At 39.9% G+C, this 12,183-nt stretch overlaps 1 protein-coding gene across 1 annotated transcript in view; it reads left to right on the top strand.

Annotated features, from left to right (window-relative positions):
- The window catches only part of LOC148853291 (acetyl-coenzyme A synthetase, chloroplastic/glyoxysomal-like), a 46,377-nt gene that overhangs the window by 26,381 nt on the left and 7,813 nt on the right, over positions 1 to 12,183 (top strand). The gene's annotated exons all lie outside the window — the stretch shown is intronic.

Here is a 12,183-nt window from a genome sequence, read left to right as displayed (position 1 = left end):
AGATATTTCTTGCTGTTTGTTGATGATTATACTCGTTTTTCTTGGGTCTACCTTATGCATTCTCGAGATGAGGTTCCAAAATAGACTCAAATCTTTCATTAGATGATTTTAACCTAATTTGGGGTCAAAACCAAAATTTTTAGATCTGATAATGTGAAAGAATATTTTGCAAACCCATTAGCCTCTTATTTGCTTGACCATGGGATTATCCATCAGAGTACTTGCCCTCATACACCACAACAAAATGGGGTTGTTGAAAGAAAGAATAGACACATATTAGAGGTGGCCAAAAGCATTATGTTTACCTCCAATGTGCCTATACGTTTCTAGGGGGATGCGATTCTTACAATAGTATATCTTATCAATCGAATTCCTTTACGGGTTCTTGACATGAAACCTCCATTTACCCTTTTATATCCTGATAAAGAGTTGTTTACCGTTCTCCTTAAAACCTTTGGCTGTACTTGCTTTGTTTAGATTCTTGGTCCTCATTGTTCCAAATTTGATCCTAAGGCCTAAAAATGTATTTTCCTCGGTTATGCACAAACTCAAAAGGGATATTACTACTATGAACCCACTTTTGGGAGGAGATTTGTCTCTATGGATGTCATTTTCTTTGAGGATGTACCCTATTATCCAAGGATTTCTCCTCAGGGGGAAAGTAGTGAGGTTGACTCATCAGAAGTTCCTTCACCTGTCCCATTAAGTGAAGAAGGGTGTAATGGGGAGGGTTTCAGAGGTGGCGGGATGTGAGAGTATCACAGACAGTGGAAGCAGGTTGATTTTGGTCATCAGCATCAGTAGTCCAGGCCAGCCCCAGCTTCTTCTGCGGGTCCAGATCCAGGTACCACAGATCCTACTGATTTAGATCCAGGTACCACAATCCATTTGACAGAAATTACAGATGGGATACCTTCCACTGATGAACCTTCACCTTTAGTAGATGACCTTGATTTCCCCATTGCAGTCCGTAAAGGAAAACGCCGTTGCACCACATCCATAGCCTACTGCATTTTCCAGTACTTGTCCTATGATCATCTATCCCCTTCTTATAAGTCCTTTCTTACATCCATTGCTAATATTCCCATTCCCAGAACAATACAGGAAGCCTTGTCAGTTCTTGAGTGGAAGGATCTAATAAAAGTAGAAATGGATGCCCTTATAAGAAACAATACCTAGGAGATAGTTGATCAGCCTAAAGGGAAGAAATCAGTTGGATGTAAATGGGTGTTCTATGTGAAATATAATGTTGATGGTTCCATTGAAAGGTATAAGGCCCGATTAGTTGCAAAGGGATTTACTCAGACATATGGTATTGGACTAGGAGACTTTTGCACTAGTAGCAAAGATGACTATTATCAGAGACCTGCAAGAAGAAGTTTACATGCAGTTGCCTTCGGGATTTTATGGTGAAGAGACAGGAAAGAAGGTTTGCAAGCTAAATAAAGCCTTGCATGGACTAAAATAATCCTCCAGAGCTTGGTTTGATAGATTCAAACGAGCCCTTGAAAAGTTCGGTTATGTACAGGCATAGTCAGACCACACCCTGTTTATTAAGAAAGTTGGTTCTTCCTTAACCTTGCTTGCTGTCTATGTGGATGATATTGTAGTGACAGGGAGTGATAACAGTGAAATTAGGTCCCTCAAGCAACTCCTTCATAAAGAGTTTGAGGTAAAAGATCTGGGAAAGCTACGATACTTCTTGGTTATTGAGGTAGCCAGGTCCAAGCACGAGATTTTTGCCTAAAAGAGAGTATGTTCTTGACTTATTGGAAAAAACTGGGAAATTGGGTGTTAAGCTTGCTGACACACCTATTGAACAAAACCACAAGATCAATGCAGAGGGTGGAGAGCCTCTCAAAGATAAAGCTATGTTCCAACGGTTAGTTGGAAAACTTCTCTATCTTTGTCTCACACGACCGGACATCAGTTATGCAATCAGTGTTGTTAGTCAGTATATGAACTCTCCTAGAACTACTCACCTACTTGCAATTGAGAGGATATTGGCATATTTGAAGGGGTGTCCAGGCAGAGGAATACTATTCAAGAACAATGATCACATGAAGATAGAAGTTTACACTAATGCTGATTAGGCTGGGTGTGTTGATGATAGAAGATCTACCTCTGGATATTGTGCTTTTGTAGGAAGTAATATGGTCTCTTGGAGGAGTAAGAAGTAAAATATTGTTTCTTGTTCCAGTGCTGAAGCCAAATATAGGTCCATGGCAAATGGTGTGAGTGAAATTCTATGGTTGAGGTCACTATTTGAGGAGTTGGGTATTGCTTATGGGAAGCCCTTAATGTTGTACTGTGATAATCAGGCTGCCATTAATATAGCCCATAATCCGGTACAACACGACAAAACTAAGCATATTGAAGTGGACTGACATTTTATCAGAGAAATGAGCACATCTCAAGAAGTATGTCCTCTATACATCACCTCCAACATGCAGCTTGCAAATCTTCTCACCAAGGTCTGAAACAGGGGCGGAGCCCCTTTTTTTCTTCAACATATTTTTTCTTTTCTTTTAATATTTTTTCACCAGATTTTTTGGGTCCAGAACAGGGGCTCCGCCCCTTTTCTTCTTCATTTTTTTATTTTATTTTAGTAATTGTTCTCATTAAGAAACACAAGCACAAAAATAAGTGTTGAATACATAAAACGAAAAAAACTAGTTCAGAAGGGGTAGAGAAATCTATCGATTTCTTATTTTTAAATTTCACTGCCTAGGTGCCTGGGCGTCCCATGGTTGCCTAGCCTCGCGTTGGCGCCTTGAAAACTATGATGGCAAAGAAAATAACAAAATAAGATAAGATAAGATAAATCTAAAATTAGCTAAAAGTAATAATTAATTGCTAACTAATTGTTATCATACGAACATAGTGTGGACCACACCAGTGGGGTCCACATTAGTGTTCTCTATTACTTGTTTCATTGAGTGAAGAGGGATGTATGGGGTGGGTTGTTAGAGGTGCTAGAATTTGAGTGTCTATCACAGACAATGGAGGTAGGTTGATTTTGGTCATCAGTAGTCCAGGCCAGTCCTAGTTCCTTCTACGGATCCAGATCCAGGTACCACAGTTCCTTTATCAGATATTACAGATGAGATACCTTCCACTGTTGAACCCTCACCTTCATTGGATGACCTTGACCTTCTCATTGCAATCCGTAAAGGCAAACGCAGTTGCAACACATCCACAACTCACTGCATTTCCCAGTTCTTGTCCTATGATCATCTGTCCCCCTCTTACAATTCCTTTCTTGCATCCATTGTTGATATTCTCATACTCAGAATAGTGCAAGAAGCCTTGTTAGTTTTTGAGTGGAAAGATGCAATAATGGTAGAAATGGATGCCCTTATCAGAAACCATACCTGGGAGATAATTGATCAGCCCAAAGGGAAGAAACCGGTTGGATGTAGATGGGTGTTTACTATGAAACATAATGCTGATGGTTCCATTGAAAGGTATAAGGCCTGATTAGTTGCCAAGGGATTTACTCAGATATATGGTATTGACTACTTGGATTCATTTGCACCGGTAGCAAAGATGACAACTATCAGAGTCTTATTATCTCTTGTAGCCAGTTACTCTTGGCCTTTGTTTTAGATGGATGTTAAAAATGCCTTCCTTAATGGGGACTTGCAGGAAGAGGTTTACATGTAGATACCTCTTGGATTTTATGGTGCAAAAACAGGGAAGAAGGTTTGCTGGTTGAACAAAGCCTTGTATGGACTAAAATAGTCCCCCAGAGCTTAGTTTGATAGATTCAGACAAGCCCTTGAAAAGTTAGTTTATGTGCAAGCCCAGTCAAACCACACATTGTTTATCAAGAAAGTGGATTCTTCCTTAACCTTGCTTGCTGTTTATGTGGATGACATTGTAGTAACAGGGAATGATAACAGTGCAATTGAGACCCTTAAGCAACTCCTTCATCAAGAGTTTGAGGTCAAAGATCTGGGAGAGCTACGGTACTTCTTGGGTATTGAAGTAGCTAGGTCCAAGCATGGAATTTTTGTTTCTCAAAGAAAGTATTTTCTTGACTTGTTGGAAGAATCTGGAAAGTTGGGTGTTAAGCCTGTTGACACACTTATTGAACAAAACCACAAGATCAGTGCAGAAGGTGGAGAGCCTCTTGAAGATAAATCTATGTTCCAACGGCTGGTTGGAAAACTTCTCTATCTTTGTCTCACACGACCAGACATAAGTTATGTAGTTAGTGTTGTTAGTCAGTATATGCACTCTCCATGAACTACCCACCTACTTGCAGTTGAAAGGATATTGGCATATTTGAAAAGGTGCCTTGGCAGAGGTGTTTTGTTTAAGAATAATGATCATATAAAAATAGAAGTTTACACAGATGCTGATTGGGTAGAGTGTGTCGATGATAGAAGATCGACCTTTGGATATTGTGCCCTTGTAGGAGGTAATCTTGTCTCCTAGAGGAGTAAGACACAAAATATTGTTTCTCGTTCCAGTGCTGAAGCCGAGTATAGGTCCATGGCTAATGGTATGGCCGAAATCCTATGGTTGAGATCCCTATTTGAGGAGTTGGGTATTGCTTATGAGAAGCCCTTAATGTTGTACTGTGATAATCAGGCTGCTATTTAATATAGCTCATAATCCAGTACAACACGGCAGAACTAAGCATATTGAAGTGGACAAACATTTTATCAGAGAAAGGATTGCATCTCAAGAAGTATGTCTTCTGTATATCACTTCCGACATGCAGCTTGTAGATCTTCTCACCAAGGCTGCTTCAAGGAAGAAGTTAGAGGCAGACCTATGCAAGTTGGGAATGAAAAATATCTATTCCCAACTTGAGGGGGAGTGTAGAGAACACTGATGTGGTCCCCATTGTGTCCGTACAGTTAGCAGTTATGTTAGTTATTTCAGTTTGTTAGTTATTTTAGAGTAATATTATTAATTTGTTTTTATTTTTGCCATGTAAGCAATAAGAGTAATTCAGCCCTTTTACATTTATTTGGATATGAATATAAATACAAGTAGAGGGGCAGCAATTGCTAGCTTTCTCACTTTCTTTTCTGAACCCAACCTTCGACTACTGACACCTTCCTCTTCGGGTCTGTTCTCCTGTAACTCTTTCTTCAAAGTTTTAACCCAACCTCCCCTTAGTCCCCTTCAATCATTTCCTGTCAAGGAGGTATGGTGCAAGCCTATCCCACCTAGGATTGTGGCTTTTTGTTGGGAAGTTGTTCACGGAAGAATAAATACTTTTGACTGGCTACAGAGGAAGAGAAAAAAGTGGTGCCTTTCCCCACATTGGTGTGTTCTTTGCAAGGCTAACAGTGAGACTTGCTTTCATTTGTTTATCACTTGTCCTTTCATTGCTGGCATTTGGGAATGGCTTTTTTCCTTATTTGAGTGCAAGTGGACACCTCTGGCTGACATAAAAAGTCTCCTTGATCCAACTTCTTGTCCATGGCCGAGGAAGATAGGTAACATCATGTGGAAGAGTGCTAGGGCGGCAATAATTTGGGCAGTGTGGGAAGAAAGAAATGCAAGAATTTTTAGAGAAAAGGAAAGAAGAGGCCTTGATTGAATCAATATTGATTAGAGTGGCTCACTGGCTGAAATCCTTAGAAAGCTTCTCACATATATCCATTGATGACTGTAGAGAAGATGGGCCAAATGGCCCATAAACTGTTTTCTTATTTGTTTTTTTTTTTTTTTTTTATTCTTTGCTGTAATGGGCCTCAACTTGGGGCCTTTCTTATGTTATGTCTTTTTTAATTATTCGCCCAATTAAGGGCCTCTTTGTAAATTACTGAAATTAAGTTAATGAAAAGGGATTAGGGGTATAAGAGGAGATTAGATTCGAAAATCTCTCTTTGAACCCTTATTGCCACCACCTTCTTCTTCCTCTTCTCTCTTCTCTCTTCTTGATTTATGTTATTTTCAATCACTATTCTGCATTTTTTTAAACAGTCCGTTCATTTCAGAAGGTTGTTTGTCTTCTTGGTATTAGAGCGGGCTCTTCTTTTCTCTCTTTTCTACTCTTTCTTCCCATACACAGTGTGTATGGAGAATTGAATCGAATGAATAGTTAAAGAAAAAATTTCCAGCCCTGTTGTTATTGGTTTTTGGACAGGAGGCTATCTTTGTCGTCACCTTGACAATATCAAGTGTGTTGCCCGAAACCCTAATTAATTGAAAGACTTCTTATTCTTCATCTTGAAGATTGATTCAAGTTGCTCGGTGTTTTGTGAAGTCTACAAGGTGCGGCTGGGTTTTTTCTGTTTGTCCCGAGTTTTGGGTGTGACGCAGTTAACAGGTACGACTGCGTAGAGGTTGATTCACAACACAATTTTTTTCCTGTCTTATTTGATTGTTATTTGGAGTTATTAGAAGTTATTTTTGGAGTGTTTTAAGAAGATGGACCCTTCGAAAGTTGAAAACAAGCATGTTGCTGAATTTGGACACATTGATGATAGAAGATCAACTTTCGGGTACTTTATTTTGGTGGTAGTAATATTGTTTCTTGGAGAAGCAAGAAACAATTGGTTGTTGCCAGATTTTCAGCTGAAGCTGAACACAGAGCCATGGCTCATGGAGTTTCTGAGCTACTATGGCTTCTATCCTTGATGGAGGAACTGGGTATTGAGCATGATAAGCCATTAATGTTATATTCTGATAATCAGGCTACCATCAACATTGCTCACACTCCGGTGCAACATGACAGTGTGAACTGAATTCAGATCTAGAAGAAAAAGATCTAGGGGTCAAGAATGGTCAACCCCCACCCAAAGAGCCTCTTTTATATTAAAGAGATAAAAAGTATGTACAGTTACAAGAATGCCCTTATAGGGCTGAAAGATAAAAACAACAAATAAGATAATAAGAACTATGATACTGCACACAAGGACTATAATAATGTACATCAAGATATATCTTCACACTCCCCTTCAAACTAATGTGTAGACATCGGCATCAGTTTGCCCACAAGAATGAGATGCCAACTCTTAGTCATGGCCTTGGTGAAAATGTTGGCAATCTGCATGTGAGAGGCAATATGAGGAAGAGATATAGAGCCTGCAACAAGGTCTCTAATAAAGTGACAATCCACCTCGATATGTTTAGTCCTCTCATGAAAGACTGGATTAGATGCTATCTTGATAGTGCCGGTGTTGTCAGCATATAAAGGGATAGGAGTAGGAAGAGAAATCCCAAGATCAATGAAAAGTGGCTTCATCCAAACAATCTCGCTACATGCAGAAGACATAGCTCTATACTCGACTTCAATGGAAGACTTAGAAACAGTTTGCTCTTTCTTGCACTTCTAGGAGATGAGCCATGAAGACGCACCGCCCAGTAGTGGATCGACGAGTGTCAGGGCAACCAACCCAATCAGCATCAACATAAACCCTCAACTGTATGGATGATAAGGAAGAGAAAAACAGTCCCTGAGAGGTTGTGTCTCGAACATAACGAATGATGCGGCGAACTGTAGTCATATGAGGTCTCGGGGCAGAGTCAAATTGACTGATGACCGACCTGAACAACATGTGAATTGTGAAATATCAGGCTTGGTCATAGTAAGATAGATCAAAGAGCCAACAAGCTAATGGTACATGGTGGCATCAGGAAGGATGAGGCCTTCAGATTTAGATAGCTTGACATTCAGCTCCAGGGGGGTATCAACATGTTTCTCATTAGTGATTCCAGCTAGTTTGACGAGATCAGAGGTGTATTTTTGTTGACAAATAAAATACTCTCGACTGTTACGATGAACCTCCAAGCCTAAGAAGTAAGTGAGAGGACCCAAGTCCTTCATGTGAAATGAGGTATGAAGGACTTCAGCTCACAAATGCCGTCATGGTCATCCGCCGTTAGGAGCATGTCATCAACATATAATAGAAGAATAGTAATACCCCAGGGTCTTCTCTTAACAAGGAGGGAGTAGTCAGAAGCGCTCAAACCAAGCCCTAGGTGCTTGCTTCAGCCCATATAAAGACTTCTTTAGGCGACAGACACGTGAAGGATCATTGCAATATCTAGGCGGAGGTTTTATGTAGACTGTCTCCTTTAATTCGTCATGAACGCATTCTTCACATCTAATTGGTAAATAGTCCAGGAATAAACAACAGGAATAGCCATAAGAGTCCAAACTGTGGTGATCTTAGCGATCGGGGCAAATGTTTCTTTATAATCAATCCCATATTCCCGACTGCATCCTTGGGCAACTAACTGGGCTTTATATCGATCAAGAGAGTCATCTGATTTCAGTTTGATCGTATAGACCCAACGACTTCCAACAATAGAAGCATCTGGAGGGGTTGGCACAAGATCCCAAGTGTTATTCTCATGGAGGGCTTGAATTTCGGCATCCATAGCTTCTTTCCACTGAGAACTTCTAATGGCTTGCTGATAAGATCTAGGGATATCTGTGGAAGAAAGTATAGTAGAAAAGGAACTATGGTTTGAAGGAAAACAATAGTGGTCAGGAGGTCGAAAAATACGGGTAGAACGACGAAGTGGAATAACTGAACTACTATCTGAAATAGGAGAATCTTGGGTCAAGGTATCACTTATAGAGGATATTTGAGATGAATGCTCTAGACCGAGTGGAAGGGGGGGTGTAGGCGTAGGAGCGGGACATGTAGCCGCTTGCGGGTGAAGACAAGAAGATCTCTCTCGGTTGAGCAAGTAGTAGTGTCATTTGAATCGAAGTCCTGCAAAACAGAAATGGAAGGAGCAGACAATCTAGCAACCCCAGCAGAAAAGGAGATATGTTCAAGAAACACAACATTTCGAGAAATCCGAATACGACAAATAGCAGGATCATAACACAAAAATCCTTTGTGGTCAGGACTATATCCCACAAAGGCATACATAGCAGACTGAGCAGTTAATTTAGATCGTTCACGAACGGGGAGATGAACAAAACAAAGACACCCAAAAACATGAAGGCTAGAGAAATCTGGGGGATAACTAAAAAGTTTTTGAAAGGGAGAGGTGTTGCCTAGAACAGAGGATGGAAGAAAATTGATCAGCTACATGGCTGTACTAACTACTTCTACCCAAAACGAAGTTGGAGTATGAGACTCCTGTAGTAATGTTCGTACAACACTGAGAATGTGTCTGTTCTTCCATTCAGCTACACCATTCTATTGTGGAGTTTCTGGGCAGCTGTGTTGAGACTGAATTCCATGACTCCTCAAGTATGCCAAGAAGTCTCCATCTCTATATTCTCCCCTTGAATCTGAGCGGAGGATAGTCACACTGCACTTGAATCGATTTTGCACCATAGTATGAAACAATTTAAATGCACCAAAGACTTCTGATTTGTGTCGTAGAAAATAAATCCAAGTATATCTGGTACAATCATCTATAAATAATACGAAATATCTGTACTCCAATCGAGAAGTAATAGTAGCAGACCAAACATCACTATGTATTATCTCAAAAGGTTTAGTGGCATGTTCAGATTTATGAAGAAATGGTAAAACATGACTTTTACTCAAACACGTAGTGCAAGAAACATCAAAAGTATCAATAGGGGGAATTTTATTCTTAATCAAACTAGAGTCAAATAAAAAAAATTAATTTTTGGAGATATGGATGACCCAATCGTTTATGCCATAAATCCCAAACATTATTTCTATAACTCAACATAGAATTAGACAAAGAAGAACTAAGTAAAGCTAAGGATGCCCCCGGTTGAGACCCTATGCCCCTTCCCTTTCACCTTCCCAGTGTACTGGTCCTGTATCAAGCAACCACCATGAGAAAAGGTGAGAACATTTCCCTCATCAACAAGTTGACCAACAGAAATTAGATTAGTAGTAAGGTTGGGTACTAAGCGGGTTTTGGAGAGAGGAAAGGATCTGGTTGGTGACAGTTGAAGGGACAAATCATTACTACCAATGATGTCTAACTTTTCACCATTAGCAGTAATAATATGTTTATGGTGAGTTTTAGTAGAAGGGATTGGGTGGTTGAAGTAGGCTCCTGTAATATGGTTGGTGGCACCTAAATCTATATTCCAAGCATGTGAAGGGGAAGAACAATATGTAGAGAACTTACCAGACAAGCCAATAGTAGAGAAGCAAAGGAAATAGCAGAAGATACCAATTGCTGAACCCTTTCTTCATCCATGACGCCTATTGATTCACCTTTCACTGAAGACTCACCCTTGGTAGATGCAGTGTTTGTTGTTGGTCCATCTGTTGCCTGATAGGCCCGGGCTAAGTCTTTTTTTGAGAGCCCTTAACTGGTCGGACTGGACAGTCTAGAATGATGTGACCATGTTGCTTGCAATAGGTACAAGCATTCTTCTTCTTACAGTGAGATGCAATATGTCCGAAACCCTTACACTCATAGCACTGGGTTTTGGAGAGGTTCTTGGAGGTTGACTTCTTACCCCCATGAGCAACAAAGGCTGTTTTAGCCCCAACTTCAGCCATCTTCCCATCAAACCCGGCTGCAGTGAGAAGTCTAGTCTCTTCTCTCAGAAGTTCCCCTAAAACAGAATCCATATATGAAAGTGTTCCCCTACTTAGAATGTTGGACCTGATTATCTCATATTCAGGTCTAAGTCTCATCAAGAACTGAGTCACCTTTCTCTTCTCAAAGTGCTTCTGAAGATATTTTACACACTCCACTGGATCCGAGGGTTCAATGTGAACAATCTCATATTCAACCCATAAATCAAGAAAACCAGAATAATACTCCTGTATTCTCCTATATCCTTGGCTGTAAGAGAATATTTTTGATTCTATCTGATATTGCTTAGATACGTTGGACTGTTGATAAACTTTTTGTAGATACATGTACATCTCATATGCTGTTTTCATTCTCCTCATGGGTACAAGTATATGATAGTCAATAGAACTCAGAATCCAAGAAACAAGTTTACCATTGTCCAACTTCCATTGTTGTAAAGCTTTGGCCTTGGTCTCAGATGGTTTGGTGACCATTCCATTCAGATATCCTTCTAAACTCTTTCCTTCAACATAAAAGTCGAAGTGGAACTTCCACATCCCATAGTTCTGTCCATTCATCTTTACAGGGATGATATCACCTTTGTCTGAAGCCATTACAGCAAGAAAATAGCACAAATAGGGTTCGGCTGAAGTTTAAAGAAACTAATCTGAAGTAAGACTTGATCCAAAGACAAGTGAAATGGGTTGTAATCAATCCAAGAGAGTCAAAAAATTGAGATAAAAACCGCTTACTTTCACCGAAGATTGTTCAAGATCCAAAACAAAGAAAAGCTGAACACACGGTCCAGAAAAGGAAAGTCTGGGCGCAGCCGCCAAGAAGAAGAGTTTAGATCTCTCTCAAAACTTCACGGATCTCCGTAAAAATTTCAGAATATGTTGAGAAGGGCTAGGTGACAACTCCTTTCAATTCTTGCTACAAACGGAGGTCAAACGAGAGATATCCAATAAAATCTCTCTTTGGGTGCGCAGAAAACAAAAGAGGAGTTCTTAGGTAGATCAAAACAGTCTAGGACCACTTGGCAGAGCTGTAGGTTTTCAATAGATCACGAAGGCAAGATGAATCAGAGAGAAGGAAGATCAAAGAGCAACCTGCTCTGATACCATGTGAACTGAATTCAGATCTAGAAGAAAACAGATCTAGGGGTGTCAAGAATGGTCGACCCCCACTCCAAAGAGCCTCTTTTATGTTAAAGAGATAAAAAGTATGTATAGTTACAAGAATGCTCTTATAGGGCTGAAAGATAGAAAGAACAAATAAGACAATAAGAACTATGATACTGTACAACAAGGACTACTCTAATAATGTACATCAAGATATATCTTCACAGACAGAACCAAACATATTAAAGTTGACAGACATTTTATTTGAGAAAGAGTGGCTTTTGGAGAAGTTTGTCTACCTTTTATCTCTTCTGAAGGACAATTAGCTGATTTCCTTATCAAAGGCTTCCCCAAGGCTAAACTTCAGCATGATACTGGCAAGCTTGGCATGATTGACATCTATGCTCAGCTTGAGGGGGAGTGTAGAGAAGATGGGCCAAATGGCCCATAGACTATTTTCTTATTTGTTTTCTTTATGTTCTTTGCTGTAATGGGCCTCAACTTGGACCTTTCTTATGTTATGTCTTTTTTAATTATTCACCCAGTTAAGGGCCTCTCTGTAAATTACTAAAATTAAGTTAATGAAAGGGATTAGGGGTGTAAGAGGAGATTAGAT

The sequence above is a fragment of the Nelumbo lutea genome, chromosome 4 (genome assembly GCF_056320005.1).
Source record: "Nelumbo lutea isolate HS-2025 chromosome 4, American lotus-T2T, whole genome shotgun sequence".
Classification (NCBI taxonomy): domain Eukaryota; kingdom Viridiplantae; phylum Streptophyta; class Magnoliopsida; order Proteales; family Nelumbonaceae; genus Nelumbo; species Nelumbo lutea.
This window is presented reverse-complemented; position numbering and strand designations above follow the sequence as displayed.